Source organism: Squalius cephalus (genome assembly GCF_949319135.1).
Source record: "Squalius cephalus genome assembly, chromosome: 1".
NCBI classification, from domain to species: domain Eukaryota; kingdom Metazoa; phylum Chordata; class Actinopteri; order Cypriniformes; family Leuciscidae; genus Squalius; species Squalius cephalus.
Window position 1 is genome coordinate 41,754,198 of NC_137122.1, and position 18,172 is coordinate 41,772,369.

The 18,172-nt window shown below is 37.9% G+C and overlaps 1 protein-coding gene across 6 annotated transcripts in view; it reads left to right on the plus strand.

Moving 5' to 3' along the window:
* Nucleotides 1-18,172, plus strand: part of rbfox1 (RNA binding fox-1 homolog 1) — a gene marked incomplete at its 3' end in the record, with an annotated part of 266,295 nt that overhangs the window by 35,279 nt on the left and 212,844 nt on the right. Inside the window, exon 1 of one of the 6 annotated variants that reach the window (XM_079894978.1) lies at nt 9,198-9,224. The exons of the other annotated variants lie outside the window; for them this stretch is intronic. Of the gene's footprint in view, nt 1-9,197; nt 9,225-18,172 lie in introns of those variants that run through there. 6 annotated transcript variants of the gene reach the window in all.

Sequence of the window (18,172 nt, forward strand, 5' to 3'; positions counted from 1 at the left end):
CGCTGGGGACGCACAGGCTATATGTACTCTAATCTGGGAACACCCCGCTGGGAGGAGCTCTGCTACTGTATCGCTTCCTCTTGTCGCAGCTCAATGCGCATTCACAGAGTTCCTAAATTGAGATTAATAATGTCATCTACAGCTCGAGTTTACAGACAGCGGTTTCCACCCCTCCTCTCTCCACCTTCAAAGTCCAGCAGACCCATTTGAAAATAATATAGAATGGGCACAGGGAATATTAATATTCTTTACAGACCACATGCATACACAAGCATCATCAATTTTCCAGACTTGTTTGTATACATTGACTCTTTGACATTCAAACCCAAGGTATCCTCCCCCACCAGCTCGGAATGAGCGGACAGCATGTGTGCGAGAGAGTGCGTGGGCAAAGTGTCATGGCTGCGCAGTGCCAAGAACAGCTCCCCACATTGTTAACAGTGTTCACTGTCTGCAGACGTCTGCCTGGTTGTGGAATGCATGAAGCTTAGGACACAATTGTGAAGGACAAGCTCAACTTTCATGAAGCACAAAGGCAGTTTTCCTTTCACATTTTCCCCCCATTCTTTGTAAAGCCTGGGTTGTGCAGTAAAATAACTTTTCTATTTTAATGTTTTAAAATGTAATTTATTCATGTGATGTCTATCTATCTATCTATCTATCTATCTATCTATCTATCTATCTATCTATCTATCTATCTATCTATCTATCTATCTATCTATCTATCTATCTATCTATCTATCTATCTATCATCTATCTATCTATCTATCTATGTCTGTCTGTCTGAATTTTTTAAATACAATTTCTATAGGTGCATTCACATATATGTAGTAATTTAAACTATTTTCTTTCAGTCAAACTCATATAGTCGGTCTGCATACTGTTCTGCATTATTGTGGCTCTGAGCCAGTTGAAATTCAATATAAAACATTCTTTCTTTGATTTTTTACATATATTTTTGTAGTGATCAAGGCAGATGCAGGGCTGCAACTCACTGTGTGTGTGTTTTTAAAGACTCCTTTTTTTTTCAATCCACTCATTTAAAATATCAACACAATTCTCACAGGCTTTCATTGTCACGTTTATTACCGTGGCATTTAACTGTGGAAGTCAAATCACCTTCATAGACTGAAAAATCCTTGAAATTCTTGGAACATGAGAAATCTTGAGATCTTGAGATTCGTGGAGAATAAAAGCTTCCCTCAACACCGCATCAGTGACTTGGCTTATTTCATCCATGCCTCATTCTCTTCCACTATTTCATTTGTTGCACTTCCAAGGACTTTTGAAATAACAGTGCCAATTTGTGCAGCACGTTTTTTTCCGGATAATTATAATCCAAATTAGCCTCTACATGATGTGTCAGTGTTTTCCTGAAATGTGGTGGCTGTGCTTAAATCTATTTTGCAGCGGTTAAATGAAAACAATTCCAGTCATTAATGAATATTTTAAGCTTCTTTGTTCTGGTGACTTATTTCATTGCATAGTTAAATCATTCAGCTCACATATGGCAGAGTAGGCCAAAAGTGATTATGCCACAGATGCTTGTATGTAGCTGGTATGTTTTCATTTTAGCTTGCATGTATTCAATTAAATCCCAGCTCTGGACGTGACGACAGCGAAGTTTTAAAAGGAAACCATTTGCTTCCGACTGGCTCGCTGATGGCGATAGCAGCAGTGGTGTATCAGTTGACTAATTGGAGAGGCTCTCCTCGCAGTGTTCTCTGCAGAGCCTGTTGTTTTGCTCATTTGGTGTGACAAATAGCAAGCCTGTGGAGGATGCAAGGCCTGGGTGCTGTTCTGACCTATGACATCTCATTTGTTTCTGATAAATGGCCATTTTCTGGAGGTGCATGGTTCACTTGAGAGGCAATTGCCAGGTATGAGTCGCCTTCTTCTGTGACATCAAAAAAAGCCATGGCCTTCCAAGATTTTGCCAGAAATGTTTGCTTTGCTGGTTGCTTTTGCAACACTATGTCATGTAGCTGCTGTTGTAATAATTAGATCTGATCGTTATGGCAGCTGTATTCATATTCATTATTGGCATTTACTTTAAAAAAAGCTTGTAAAATGTGTATTAACATTGACTTCTGCACATTCGTGCACCATCATTAGTTTTGGGTAGTTTCAGGCAGTGTTTTGCAACCTTTTTTGTCTTCTGTTCATTGGCATCAAGCCAGTAAAGTGAGTTTTTGTTCAAAACGGTTTTATAGATATTGTGTCCCTTGAAAGAGTCTCTTTCTTTACAAAAGAACTGAAGAAAATTATGACATTAGTCACTATTATCTATTTTTATCCACTGGCAGCACTGATATTTTTAGTTTCAATTTGTGTTTTGTAGGTTTAACAAAGTAAAATCTGAAGATTCTGTCATAATTTCCTCACCCTCATGTTGTTTCAAACCTCTGTGACTTTAATGTACTGGTCACTCTTTTTCTTGAAGTTACAATAATTGTGGACTGGAATATTCGAAATCTTCATAAAATTATCATAAATTCTGTCTATATATTCAATACATTCAAGTCTTCGGAAGCCATATGACACTTTATGTTGGGAAAAGACTGAAATTGAAGTAAAAATTAAGTCTTAACATCCACTTTGGTATGTTCATGTCTAATATATTAACAAAGCATCCTTTAGTAAACCTATTATAAGTGTTTATATTTTAAACCTGATTGGGTGGTTTTTGTGGGAAACCATGTACATGCGTGTCTCGTCATATCTGTGTATGGTGTGGGAGCGGCATAGGTTAGTTGTCACAATGAGCAAGATAGGATTACATGGAGGAGCTAAATCTTGAAACTCCGGAGAATCACCCGTTTAAAAAAAAAGTGCATATATTTCAGATTTTTGGAGATGGCGAGGTATTTGAAAAGCGATGTGGAGATGGCGTTTTTATTACTCAATAGGTGAGTTAGGCGTTCTATTGAACGGATAAATTGTCTTCAGCTATAGTCCTCTTGAGATCATTTCCATCTAAATGTTATTTCTCTTGAGCCTAGTAGTGAATGTTTTATGAGCAGTAGGATAACCATATTCATCCGCAGTGTCATGGAGAGCCAAAGCACAAACAAAACAATGTTCTTCCACAAAATGCATGCAGTTTTGTTTTTAACTGCTAGAGGGCCAAACGTTACATAGTGTACCTTTTGAGAACGTGCAATTCTTAAGAAATTCTCAAATATTTTCTTAAGAACATCTTGTTTAAACCATGTCAAAAACATTCTTAATAAATGTTTTTGGAAATACAAAATATTCTTAACTTTATTCTTAAGTTAGAAAATAAGAAAATGGCAGTTAAGAAGAATTTCACTCTTAAGAATGTTTTTTTTTTTTAATCCGGCCCCTGGTTCTCAAACTTACTCAAAATTGTTAACGGCTTATTTGAGGGCAAGATCAGTTTATAACTAAAATTTCTTACATTTAAAAAAAACTATCAGATGGCTTCAGAAGACTAGAAATATAAAGCATGACTTGTATGGATCACTTTAATAATAATTCATTATGCTTTTGTGTCAACAACATGAGAGTAAGTAAATCATTTTGGATGATTTATTTCTTGAAGTACCTCCTAGGAGACATGAAGCCATGTTAGGCATAGTAAACATTTGTCTTGTATGTGACTATTGTGTAGCCTGACTACATCAGACTTCGTACTTCCGCTCAATTTCAGTTCGCTTCTGTACTCAGTCTGAGATAGCGACCGTTTTCCCCGTTTTCCTCCGGCCTGAAAACAGCCGACCAATCAACGAACAGAGGGCGGGCTGAGAGCCGTGACGTAGACGCTGATTGTACCGTGGATGCGTAGATTTACTTCACATAATCTGCAAAAGTCGTTCACAGCCATCTTCACTCCGGTATTTCGCTCGATGGTTTTGTTTTCGCATCATACATATGTTTACAGTGGAAGTTAGATGCGGCTGAGCATGCGCGTAACACACGCCATAACCAAACGTTATGTGATTGGCTTACGGGTAACCAATGATTTTAAACTTCAGACAAGCGCCCCCCCCCCGCGAGAAAGAAAACGCTTTTCAATTATGCCATGCCAGACTCTGTCTACGAAGCAAAGCGAAGTAGCAGAGTTTGGTATTACCAGGCTAACTATTGTGTCCTCCGACTTACGAATACCTCATGGCACAGAGCAGGCAAATGACTCCAGGGTCATGAATGTTGACGACACCGGTAATAATCCCTACACTTGCTCTCTTAAACTTGGCAGTGGCAGTAGTTTCTGTTTATGTAAATGTTTTTCCTCATATAAAGGAGGCCATCCGTTGTCTGCCGCGTGGGGCTGAGCATGTATGTGTGTGGAGATAAGGATGCTTCGGGTGGACTCGTCTGAGCCAGAGAGAGCGCGAGAGAAACTGCTTGTTGGAAGATAAACAGGGCTAATTAGAATATGCATTTGTTCAGTAATTCTGTCCATAATTGAGATATTTTAATCTTTGAACATGCCAGCTATTTAGAAAAGTCAGTCGTAGCTTCCCGCGTCGATCTGAAACATACTGTGTAAACGCGGCTTTTCAGACACACTGGCAACATACCAACAGGACAAGGAAAACACTTTTTTGGGATTAGCTCCCCTCTTCACTCACAACGCAACTACACAGCGTTTGCAGCAAATCATTTAGACATAAGCACCCTTTGTCCAAAAAGTGGAGGCAATCCACAATTTTTTTTCCCTTTTTTGATCCTTGTGCATTGTATGTTTGGATATGATTGCATGGCAATGCATTTGAACAGGCCACAGTTTTGCAGGGATCCAGTGGCTCCCTGGTCTAATCACCCACCTAATCTACAGAACAAACTCCAACGCGGCTCTATAAGTCGATAGCACTTCAGGCAGGGGAACAGGAAGTCTCCTGCCGCTCCGCTGAGAGATAAAGGCACCGATAGCAGACATTTGGCACAGTGCAGCCATTGTGTTAGATCAAGATGTGCCTCCTGAACTGATGGGTGCTGTGAATTCTGATTCCACCTCTCTGCCGTCTCAGGACGAGATATGTAGATGGCCTACAGAGAGACGGCGGAGACTAAATGAATATGAAAATGAGCTCAGGGAATGGATTGCTATTCAGCTGTCTTTCAAGTCTCTAGTGGTGGATGGGGCTGTTGCTGCCCATGTTTTTAAATCACGAGAATAAAGGTGAAAATGACATTGTGTGTATGCATACATGATTCGAAGGCATTTGTATGTACCATTGGCTCTTTTAATATTTATGTATTTATGTATTCTAAATATATACTCTAAAATGTCACTGCATTTTTGTGATGCATATCTGGCAACTACAGGTGTTAAAAATGTATCATTGTTTTGCTTATATCTTAGAAAATGTTTATATTCTTTAAAATATTTATTATTTTAGTTAAAAAAGATTATAAAAAATATCTAAATGAAATATGTGTATATATTTTCAAAGTAAATAATGTTAATACTTTCATACATTTTATTATGAAATACTGTACCAAATGTATACTATTTATTTCCAAAAGCTTGTTTACAGTAAAACTACATGTGTTGTCCTGCTAATGTAATCTCTAAAAATTTTAAACCTTTTTATAGTGTTTACTTTTTAATTAAAAATTTGGTGCTTTTTACATTATTTTTCCGTAAAAATATTTTGACAGTGAACAATTGCTTGTTAATATTAAAGCTTAATTATATTTTGTTTGCTATTAGAGCAGCCAAGGCCATTTGAAATCTTCAGTACCTAAAACAATAAACTGTAACTCAGCCCAGAATATATATATATATATATATTTTTTTTTTTTGAAATATTACTGAAGTAAATATATTTCCCTGCCAGTAAAAAAAAGTCTGCAGGCAACTGTCTCAGTTTCTCTCGTATGGGTTTGATGTTCTTGGTGACTTCAGGAATCAAAGCGTCTCGTTTCTGTGTGTTCTGACGTTAAAGACCTGTAATGTAATTATAAATGGATGCATATTATGAATAGGAACATCAGGTCTATTTTTAGATTTTGTTTCATAGCCACCATGTACCTTTTAACATATGCCTGTCGCCCTGAAGGAGACATCACAGAACAGCCCCCTCCTTTCCATTTGCTCTCCTTAATGCAATACGTGTTAGGCATCAGTATTTGGTTTTTGGCATGTACAGCTCGCTCTCGTGATCTGCCGTAATAGAGGGGGTTTGTGGCACAGCTAAGCACGCTAGATGCGGCAGTTTTCATAAATAAGCTGCGTGCTGTTTAAAGAGCAGCTCTAGGTTGCTTTGCCTCTCATTACCGCTCATGTTTTAAATGGGGTTTAGGATGAAATTCTGTCTGCTTAACCCCAACGAAATTACGAACACTTTACTAGAAAGACGTCAGGGAGATAAAACGGTCCTTGGGAAATGGCAAGCAATTAAAAGTATATTAGCTGTTCAAGGCCAAAAATAATTAAAGCTCTCAGACCATTGTGTTTTAGAAAATAGCTGCAGGCAGCAATCATAAGAGGTGCACACTGAGTCAGAAGTCACCGCATACATGAAATGTTCTGCCACGGCCCGGCTACACTACAGCCAAAAATAAGCAGCCATCAAAGCTTCCCTTTTGATTTGGTGCTTCTCATTTTCTGCGTAATGCCATTTTTTCCACTGTGCTTCACGCAAGCGTATCACATTACAGCATTTAGAAATGAGATTGGATCTGCGTATTTAATCACACCAATGCAATTAGTTGGTAGGAACAGAATGAACAGAATTGGAACACGTCAATTGCTGGATATATGGATCCGGGTGCGCAGAGACCCCCAGAAAACACTAAATTGCAGGCAGTAGGACTTCAACCCAAGGACAAAACAAGAACAACAAAAACTGATATTGTAGTGAAATTAAAGGATCTTTCCTGGGCATTGTGCAGTCCAGTGAACATGACCTCAGAGATGACGGTGTGAACGCGAGGATGTGCTGCATGCTCTCTAGTTCTCGGGTTTAAACTCGCATACGTTCACGCGGTGGCCTTGTGTCAGCCGGTGACTGTGGTCCATCATGCTCCTAGACAAATCTCTGTGGGCTCGATGTGCTCAAAGGCAGTTCTTTCCACTTTAACAGGATTTGCACAGATGAGACGAGTGTGCACCAAGCACCGCAGAAACATTATATGCCCCCTCCGGGATACCGGATAGATGCAACTTTTATCTCTTTTCTAATCATATCCTAGCTGTTGTTTGTTTGTCATTGCCGTGCGGTGTCATTGATGGTGGTTAATATCAAATGAGAAGATGAGATTTTATATCTCTCAGATATACTGTCATTTAGTTTCATGCTAATGTCACATTTAAAGTAGATTTGGTGTAGAGTTGTCTAAGGAAATATGCAATGCCTGATTGATGGGCATGAATCTATTTGTTCATAAACAGCTCCTCATGTGCATGTAGCGCAAATTTGATTGAAATTGAATAAAATTGAAGTAGAGACAGGTCTCTTTTTTTAGTATTGTGACATACATCTGTGTGAAACATAATCTTGACAAATTTATTTTTAATAGTATATTTTTTCAGTGATACAATCTGACAACAATGGTTTGGTGAAAGGTGGGACTTCCACTTCTCCACCTTACACCATCTTTGATATGTATTATAGATTAGTGATGTCATAATGTGCTAGACTATTGTGTGGGTCTCTTGACTCAGTGATGGGTTCATTAAAAGGTTAGACTCAGTCTCTGTCCTGCTCATGTGAATTTTAAATGGCTAGGCTCTCTATGTTCACTTTTTTTGATGATTTACTTCCTGTCAGTTTAATTTTGGTTTATAAATGATAGCGTTTTTCAGAAAGGCATCATATCATCATGCAAATGCGTCATGCATTTATTTTCATTTTATGTTTATTGAAATTTTGATAAGACTTTTTTTGTGTGCCACAAAAAAAAAAAAGCTACAAAAGAGCTACAAAAGACATGGAGGAGGATAGATGATGACAGAATGTTCCATGTAAACCAAAATGATCTTTGGAAGATGCAGCTATATATATACCGTTAAAAATGTTGGTGTCAGTTTGAAAAAATAAAATAAAAATGCTACTCTCAAAAATGACAGTAGATATGTATAATGATGCAGATTATTTATATTTAAAATAAATGCTGTTCTTTTGAACTTTCTGTTCAATCAAGAATCCTGAATAGAATGCATCACAGTTTCCACAAAAATATTAAGCAGCACAACTGTTTTCAATGTTGATAATGATAAGACATATATCTTAAGCAGCAAATCATCATCTCTGAAGGATCATGTCATGTGACATTGAAAATTCAGCTTTTCCATCACAGGAATAAATAATAATAATAATTATATTATATTATATTATATTATATTATTATATATACTTGCTGGTTCTGCTGTTCCTGGAGGGTTTGGGATGTTTTTTTTTTTGTTGACAAGATACTAAAATTAGGTCCATTCCAGTCTGGTTTTCTTTTTCTCCCTATAATCATCAAAGTTTAATGCTGGCATGGTATAAAAGAATTAAGCTCCTTGGGTAACATACTGATGAGTCCTCTTGCTGAAGCTTGAAGACAATTAGAATATTTGAGTATTTTTCAGTGTTCAGAGGAGGAGAATTGATTCATTAATGAGGTATTATTTGTGCATTCCTATTTTCAGCTACACAGGCGAGTGTTTTAGTGTTCAGGCAATCAGGGACATTCTTATGGGCTTGAGGTGCTTCCTTCCTCCTTGGTGAAGGATCAGATATATGAATAGTGCAGAAAATATAAATAAATGCATCTTGAATAGAAAACCTTGAGGAAAATGAGCGCAGCGGTCATTTCCCGATGCATCACACCATGCATTTTCCTGCTAACTTTACAGCTGCAGACTCGAATGAAAGGACACGAGCGCATGCTTTTGCCCCAGGGTGGGACGCTTCACATGGACGGGGTGCCTCGCTTAGCTCAGGAACAACGAAATTACTACGCTGCAATTTCAACAACCCTGTGTGGAAAACAATCGTCGCATGTCTATGGCCAAAATACTGAGTGAGAAATCTGAGCGTCTGATAAAAGGAACAATTTGCTCTGTCATTTCAAAATCCCAAGGAGGGAAGGCTTTTGTGACAAAGTGTATAGGCAGTGTGTGAGAATACCAGTCCATCTTTGAGTCTGTCAGCCGCGCTGTCTCCACGGGAGTGTGATGACTATGCTAAGGGAAGGCTAACCTTTGCGAGTTCGCTGCTGTTCTGGAGAGGAGTCAAAGAACTGACACCATACGGAGAGGGAGGGTGTGTGTCAATGTGTGCGTGTGTATGTGAGTGCCGTGTGTTTTCGAAAGGGGCGTTTTCGCATTTTCTTGAATCTAATGGGTTCGGGCACACATTGGCAGCACGTTAATTCCAACCAATACATTATTGAATGAAGCTACAAATGGTAAAGTAGGTCAAAGGGGGGCCAAAAAGCAAAGGTATGAGGCTGGATTTTGCTGGATTTTTAACGGGTATGTACACCCAAATAGGTCTATAATACCTCTGTCTGTCTGTCTCTATCTATCTATCCATCTATCTATCTATCATTTCTCGGTCTGTCTGTCTGTCTGATTTATTGTAGTTTTATTTAATTATTTTTATTTTGTAAAGATGTATTGCTTTTTTAGAAGTGTTTTGTATAAATATTTTTTTATAGATTTTATTTATATAGAATAAAATTAAAATATCCCATTATTTTATTTATCCTATTTGTTTTTGCCTATTTAAAAAAGAAAAATAGTTATTGTCATGTAGTTTTTTTATTTCTTCTTATCTTTTTGTCTAGATGTATTTTGTTATTTAATTATTTATTATAATTATCCTCAAATATTTGTAATTATTTATTCGTTTATTTTATTTATTTTTACAATAAAATTGTGTATTTTATCTTAAATGAATGCATATCAATAACATACAACACATTAGTTAATTATAATTCTGTGAAAATGTTTGCACACAGGTTGCGTACTTAAATACAAACGCATGCGTGGTTAGTGAGTGAGTCCCAATAAGTCTACAGTAATGTGCATGCATAAATGAACCTTTTATATTTTTGACATGACTGTTTAACCATGACGGACACAGCTTTTCCAGAAAATTAGACATTATCCTTTGACAGACCATGTATTAGTGTGACACTGTGGGGTCTTTCAGAGGACCCAGTGTTCGTCATGGTCAGTCACTGCTTCTGAGTGTGTGCCAGTGAGGAGAGCTGGGCATCAGCAGACACTGCGCTCTCCATGCCTGCTGCACAACTGCAGGCCGCTTTGTGCCTGGAAACATTGTGCTGTGGTGGGTACCTGAACCGCCGCCAGCTTCGACTCCTCTGCTGGCTCCTCAGACATCTCCACCATCTGCTGAAGGGGATGTACAAATTGGACATTGGCAGAAACATCAAGGGGGTACCAACCTGACCCAAAGATGTATCCAAAATGACACGCATTTTGCCCTATGCGACACCCGTGGCTGGATATCGCCACAATAACAGCATCTTCAATATATTTTTAATTTATCACTCTGCAATTGTCTCTCTAAACTTCAAACACTAAGCATTGGCACCATTGCATTTGAGGTCTAGGCATGCTTAAATTATTTTGTAGTGATTAAATGAAGAATTCACATGACAGCTGATGAAATATGGCAAGATCTGAGTAAATATCTTTTAAAATGTCTTTTTTTTTGTGGAGGAAAAAAACAACAGGGTAGAGGTTTGGAAAGACATGAGTCAGAGTAAATGATGACAGAATTTTCACTTTTGAGTAAACCGTTCCTATTACACCATTGTTCGTACTGTTGCTATGACAGTTGCTTCCACCTTTTCACGGTTGTTTCATGGCCGTTACAGCTCCACTGGTGACTGCCGTCTTCTGCTTGTCCCGTTTCTGTGACTTTTATTTGTTCTGCCTTGGTTATCTTTTTTTAATCTCCCCTGTCACTTTTATCCCTGTGGAGAACCTGAGCAGGTTTTCTAGATAAAGGGAATGTTTTTTTTTTTTTTTTTTTCAGATGAGGAGGGCGAAAAGAACCCCTCTGCATTGTGATGCATATCACAGATGCGTTCCAGGCGTGATTTGTGTTCAGATGCCGTCGTGCACTTATTGCTTGTGGCTCAAAATACATTATTTAGTTCTTCAAAACTCAAGCCGCCTGGGCGTTCGTGTTCAAATCAACATTTAAACCTTTGACAGACTTTATAGTCGTCGGTTGTGTTATAGGGCAGACTTAAAAAAAGGATATTTCAGCTAAAAATAAAATATTCAATTGTGATTTAATAACCTTCATGTTGTTAGATATCAGATATTTAGCAGAATGTCCAAGCTGCTCTTTTTCCATACACGTAAAGCAGATGAGTACCAGAGATGCTGTTTATTTGCATGGAAAAGCAGAGCTTGGACATTCTGAAAGTGCAAGAAGAATGTCAAACGGGTTTAGGCGATTAAGTGTTGACAGAATTTTCATTTTAGTTTAACTATCCTGTTAATAAGTAGTGCTTTACACAGTCATATAAGTGAAATATGCAAAGGTTTATGGTAAAATCTGTTATTTCAAATTCCTGAGCTGTTTTTAGGATTGTAAATCAATGCTTAGTGTTAATAATATGATCAGATATGTAGCAAAAAAGATGGCTTTCCCATCCTTTCAACAAAGACTTTGTTAGTCTGTTAGTCTCGACTATAACATGACATTCTTGAAAACAATAAGCAGCAGCTTGCTTCTCGTTTGTCCTGTCCTTCTCCCTGATGATCCACAGGCTGCTTTGTTAATGACGGCAGTGCACTCTGGGTTGGAGACTTTAATGTGTCATTTTGATGATAAAGGTGGTTAAACAATCATCAGTTATTTCATTTGAAGCAAAGCCGATGAGCAAACACAGGGCGTTTTCTCATTATGTGATATGAATTGACTGAGAGCTGAGAGGAGGTGTGGAGCAGCTGAGGGTAGTGCTTTCTTTGTTATCACTGCCATCTCCTGGTCCATAGTGATCACTTTTGGGGCTGAGTCTTTCTCCTTTGTCCTTACTAAGACTAAGCTGAAGGGAGAGAAAGAGAAAACACTGCAGGAAAAGGAACGGGATTCCAAATGTAGCTCTGACAAATAGCGTGAGCAATGGTTAGCAGAGAGTATTGCTGGCGCGAATATAAAAAGTACCATTTTACACCATGATAATATTAGGGCTTTCATGATTACTCTCATTTCGCTAGTTGACATGAAACTCTTTTGAAAAATCGTCATGTCCTGCGGTATTTTCAACAGCATTTAGCCAATTAGTTTGTAATTATGCATGCCATTTTAATGACCTCATATTAATTGAGAGACTGCGTGGAATATTTGTACTTTTAAACATTCATTTGTCACACTGCGGGGTCATATGAATTGAACTACTGAAGGAAAAATGTGATTTAAAATAATGAGCAACCCAAAAGAAAGAAGTTACTGGACCTACAATATACTCTCTTTTGTACTTTCATGTAAATTTTAACCTAAAATTGTGACATTGAATCATAATGCTTGCATTGCTTTAAATGAAAGCATAAACAGTCATGTCACACTCGCTTAATTTTTTATCAGCCTGTGGGCGAAGCATCAGTTTCAGAGTGTTTTGCAAGAATTTTGGCTGGTTCATAAACACTCCAAATGAACTTGGACCATCTGAGATGTCCGCAGTGCCAGCACAGTTTGTTTATAATGTGCTGTGAACGCAAAGCACTCCGGGTTCAATTTATTTTTACTTTTGAATAATTCCAAAATGCTACACAAAGCTTGTGACACACAGTTTGTGCCTTGAGTAATATTTCTTCTATTTTAAAGCAAATGCAACTGCAGTCATTGGATCCATGACTAATCGACACAGAGCCAGTATACTGACTAGTGGCCGGACAAATAGTCGACTAACCAGTGCAACCTCTAGGTAATAATTTTTTTAAAAATATTTTACGTGCAAATACTTTGTTAAAGTACAATATAAATACCACAGTAAATGATTATGGTAGTCATTCAAAAATGTACCATGGTTACTGCCACTGTTTTTGTACAGTGAACATTTTTTTAATTGACCAAATTTACCATACCAAATTTACCATATACATGGAACCACCACAGTAGTTATGATAGTCTAATGATAGTACATGAATATAATAGTCATTCAGTGTACCATGTTGCGATCACAGTTTTTGGACTCTAAAATGTTGTAATCTTAAAAGTGAAAGTGACAAGTGAAGGCCAAGTATGGTAACCCATTCTTGGAAGTTGTCGTCCGCATTTAGCCCATCCAAGTTAGTGCACAGACATTAGGAACAGCGAGTAGTGAACACACACACACACACACACACACACACACACACACACACACACACACACACCTTAGCGGTGGGCAGCCATTTACCGCGGCGCCCGGGGAGTGATTGGAGGTTAGGTGCCTTGCTCAAGGGTACCTCAGTCATTTCCTGCCGGTATTGAGAATCAAACCAGCAACCTTTGGGTTACCAGTCAGACTGCCCTCTATCTTACCATATGGATACCACGGTACATGAATATGGTAGTCATTCAGTCACTTATAAAAATATAGCAAGGTACTACCACAGTTTTTGGATATTTACAATAGTAATATGTTGTAAATTTACCATGTGAATGCTACATGGATAATGGTAGCTATTCAATCACTTACAAAGAAGTACCCAAAGTATACTGTTGCTGTTTTTGGAATATCCAATGGAATATGCTGCAATTTACCATATAAATTCCACGCTACATGAATACGGTAGTCATTCAGGCACTTACAAAAAAGCACTCAAATTACCTTTGTACTACCATAGTTTTGGGATATTTGCTATTAAAATTCTTGAAAGTACCTTGTTAATAACATGGTCAATTTCACAGTAATTTGTCATTTTCTGAGTGACTTGATCTGTGATGCTATTTTCATTTCAGACAATCAATTAACCTGACCAGCTTCATATTTCAGCCAAAAATCAGTATGTATGGGAAGTCCCTTGGCCACACAGTTCTAATCCACTTATTTGGGCTGAAATTGTGTGGAATGTTTTGTGATCCAGTGAGTCTTAATAGCTGAGAGCAAACAAAGCAGCTCTGTTGTAGTCATCAGCGCTGCGTCTTCAAAACACTCCACTCCATCTGTTGTCAACAAGTTGATTAATTAAAAGGAAAACATTCTGTTTTATGCAAATCAGTCAACAAATCAGTCACATGTCATCCATATGCATTTTAGCTTGCAAGTCTGCACAAAGCCCCCAGCCCCGACTGATGAAAGAGTTATTGACACTAACCCTTCGGGCACGCAATGTCAGCTCTCCTCCAACCACGTGTTTGATTCCAGCATTGGAATTGTGGGCACGGAGAGCATCAAAGCTGCCCTCTCCTGTATTTGCATAGTGTTTAAGCTGATTCAAATCGCAAGGACAGAGCGGTAAAATGCGGTGAAATTACTGCTTGCTGACTTGAAGTGGAAAGCATGTCAGGATGTTAATGGCGTGGTGTGTAATGCGGCGACAATTGATATTTCAGCATGCCGAGCTCTTGCTGCCTGAGCTGTTTGCAATAACATTTCTTACAAACGTGTGTTCATTAGTTGTGCTGGGGTCAGAAAGGTCCTCGCTGGATTTCAGCAACAGAATAAAAGTTGCAGGAATGCAGCCACGCTATTATAAATCACTTCTGCGTTCTCTTAATTTATCTATTTATTTGTGCGCTAAGAAATTAGAACCAGATTTTTTTTTTTTTTTTAAACCCACAGCAGCTTTTTGCCAGCATGAGAAAGATATTCCGGTTGACTAATGCCCACCTGCCTCTTTCAGGAACCGAAAGCTGAGAGTAGCAGCTGCTTAAATAAGGACGTCAGCACTGCGAGTAAAAGATGGATGCTGTACCTTTGTGTGTTCATTTCCTTTAATCTCCGAGGCTTGCCGCTGTGGATTAAAAACCAGGAGGACTGGAAGTGTTTGATAGACTGTAGACCTCCCAAAGCCTGACAGGGAAGAGTGTTTGGCAGAAATTTGTTGAAACGTTGCCTAAGCGCAACTGTAGCCTGGGAAGTAGAATAGAGAATGAGAAGCCATAAAAATTGTTGTTGTTTTTTCTTCTTCTTTTATCGTATAGTAATGGAAATAATGTCTAAGACGTTGCATCTTATGTATCGAAAACACAGATCCAGATTGAATTCTACGTTCTGTGTGTGTGTGATATAGAAACCTCTGCTGTGGATTTTATTATTTTCATTTTCCGTGGTGGTGGTAGTGGTGATGTTAAATTGCATTACTATCTCCAAGGCAATAAAGGAGCGAGCGCTCTTGAATCCTGACAGGATTTACTTGGAAGAGACAAGGGGATGTAAATTGAAAGATAGTTATTGGCGCAGAAAATCTTCTTCTCAGCCAAGATGGCGTAAACGTGATGGAGAGCTGTGAGTCTCAGAGCTCAGCTCAGGATCAAAAGTGATGTGAAGACATGCCAATATTGACGATTTTGACTGGTTAACTATTTAGTCCACAGAGATTTGATTTGTCTTTAAATTGACAAGAGAGATTGAGTGAAAAGCAAGCTGTATCGTAATGCAACCTGTTTACTAAAAGTCAACACTTGGTGAATGGCTATGCTTCGGTGAAAACCATCAGAAAACGAAAAACAGCCAAATTCTAGGGACTCTACTCATTGTATATACTGTACTTAAAGGGACAGTTCACCTAAAAAGTTAATTTGTCATTACCCTCATGTTGTTACAACCTAGTTCACTTTTGTTCTGTTGAACACAAAAAAAGATATTTAGCTCTTTTTTCATACATTGAAAGAGTATTGTTCAAGATTTCCATTGGGCCTTAATAACACATTATTTTAAGTCTGTTTCTCATCAGAACACTTGAAATTTAGCCGCTCGAACTTGTTCTATGTTACTTTTATGGGCTTTTTTGTCCTTTTTGGAGCTTGACCAATCCATTTCCCATTCATTTTCATTATATGGAAAAGAGCAGCTTAGTCATTCTGCATAAAATCATCTTTTGCATTCTACTATAGAAAGAAAGTCAAATGTGTTTGGAATGTGACATGAGAGGGAGCGAAATTCATTGTCATTTTGGATGAATGTCCTTGTTTGTGTCTTCCAGTGTTGAGAAAAAAAAGATTCCTTCTCAAAGCGACATGTCGGCCGTTGTATTGACAGTGCTTGTCAGATACGGTCATTGTTTTCAAGGTCATGTACAAGCATGTTTGCCCTATCCAACACTGTATTATAAATGTTAAGACAATTAGTGGGAGTCTGTGTAATTAATTAATTATCTAATTAATGTCGTTACAAAGGTAATTAAATGACAAAGGCCCATTTTTGACACCCAGGTTATCCTTTGTCACAGTAGATAAGCTGTTCCATTGTTATTGCCTATACTGTAGAGAGGTGATGCCAGAAATGCTATTCAATATAACAGGGTGCACATTTATATGACAACTGAGGTGAAATGATATGGAAGCACCATACACACACACACACACACACACAAAAATATGAAATAGCTGGCAAATTCCATTGCACAGAGCTTTAAAGACCTGGGGCATGTGGGCATTTTGGGAGCACACCGCACCTCTGACAGATTCATCTTAGTGCTGGTTGAGAGGCACTAGGGGGAACTGCATGAAAAGTGATTATGCTGATGTTGCTTGGAGCTCCATATTTCATATCCTGCAGATCAATAAGACACGAGGCAATATGTTTCTCTGAAAATGTGGCCTTGGAGCCTGCATGGGGTTCGCTGACCATACTGACCTGCAAACATGACTGGATCAGAACACAAGGACCTGAGTGAGCATGATATGCCTGATAACATGAAGCAATTTGTGCTGTTTTTAGCTTCAAACATGGTTTTATTTGTATTTTTTTGTGTTTTGAACACCATTTTAAAACACTTTCATGTAGTTCATGTTTAAAAGGATTCAGCTGTTGACCTCCGACACCAGCATCCATTACATTAATCAATAGCAAGTGGATAAGCCAGTCACTTTCACATGGTGTTGAATGCGCTCAGCATATCAGTTACAGGGTTTAGGGTTTCAAAACACTGCAGTCTACTCTCTTGCTGTTTGTGATCTCTACATAGTGTGGGTTGCACTGAAGGGTAACACTGCAACTGTGATCTGTACTTGACCTGTATGGTTTGTTCTGAAAAAATAAATAAAAGGAGGTTTCTGTAAATAACCAATGCTTTTGGTTTTTATGCCCAAAGTGCATCTCTCACTCTTTGGATGAATGGAAGGATGATAGATAGATAGATAGATAGATAGATAGATAGATAGATAGATAGATAGATAGATAGATAGATAGATAGATAGATAGATAGATAGATAGATAGACAGATAGATAGATAGACAGATAGATAGATAGATAGATAGATAGATAGATAGATAGATAGATAGATAGATAGATAGATATATAGATAGATGGGTCGATAGATAGATATGGGTAGATAGATAGATAGATAGATAGATAGATAGATGGATGGATGGATGGATGGATGGATGGATGGATGGATGGATGGATGGATGGATGGATGATAGATAGATAGATGGTAGAAAGATATGGATAGATAGATAGATAGATAGATGGGTCGATAGATAGATGTAGGTAGATAGATATGGGTAGATAGATGGATGGATGGATGATAGATAGATAGATGGATAGCTGGGTCGATAGATAGATGGGTAGAAAGATATGGATAGATAGATAGATAGATAGATAGATAGATAGATAGATAGATAGATAGATAGATAGATAGATAGATGTGTCGATAGATAGATAGATAGATAGATAGATAGATAGATAGATAGATAGATAGATAGATAGATAGAGATGGGTAGGTAGATAGATGGTAGATATATAGATGGATGGATAGATAGATAGATAGATAGATAGATAGATAGATAGATAGATAGATAGATAGATAGATAGATAGATGGGTCGATAGATGGGTCGATAGATGTAGGTAGATAGATATGGGTAGATAGATAGATAGATAGATAGATAGATAGATAGATAGATAGATAGATAGATAGATAGATAGATAGATAGATATGGGTAGATAGATAGATAGATAGATAGATAGATAGATAGATAGATAGATAGATAGATAGATGGGTCGATAGATAGATGGGTCGATAGATAGATGGATAGATGGTAGATAGATAGATAAGTAGATAGATAGATGGGTAGA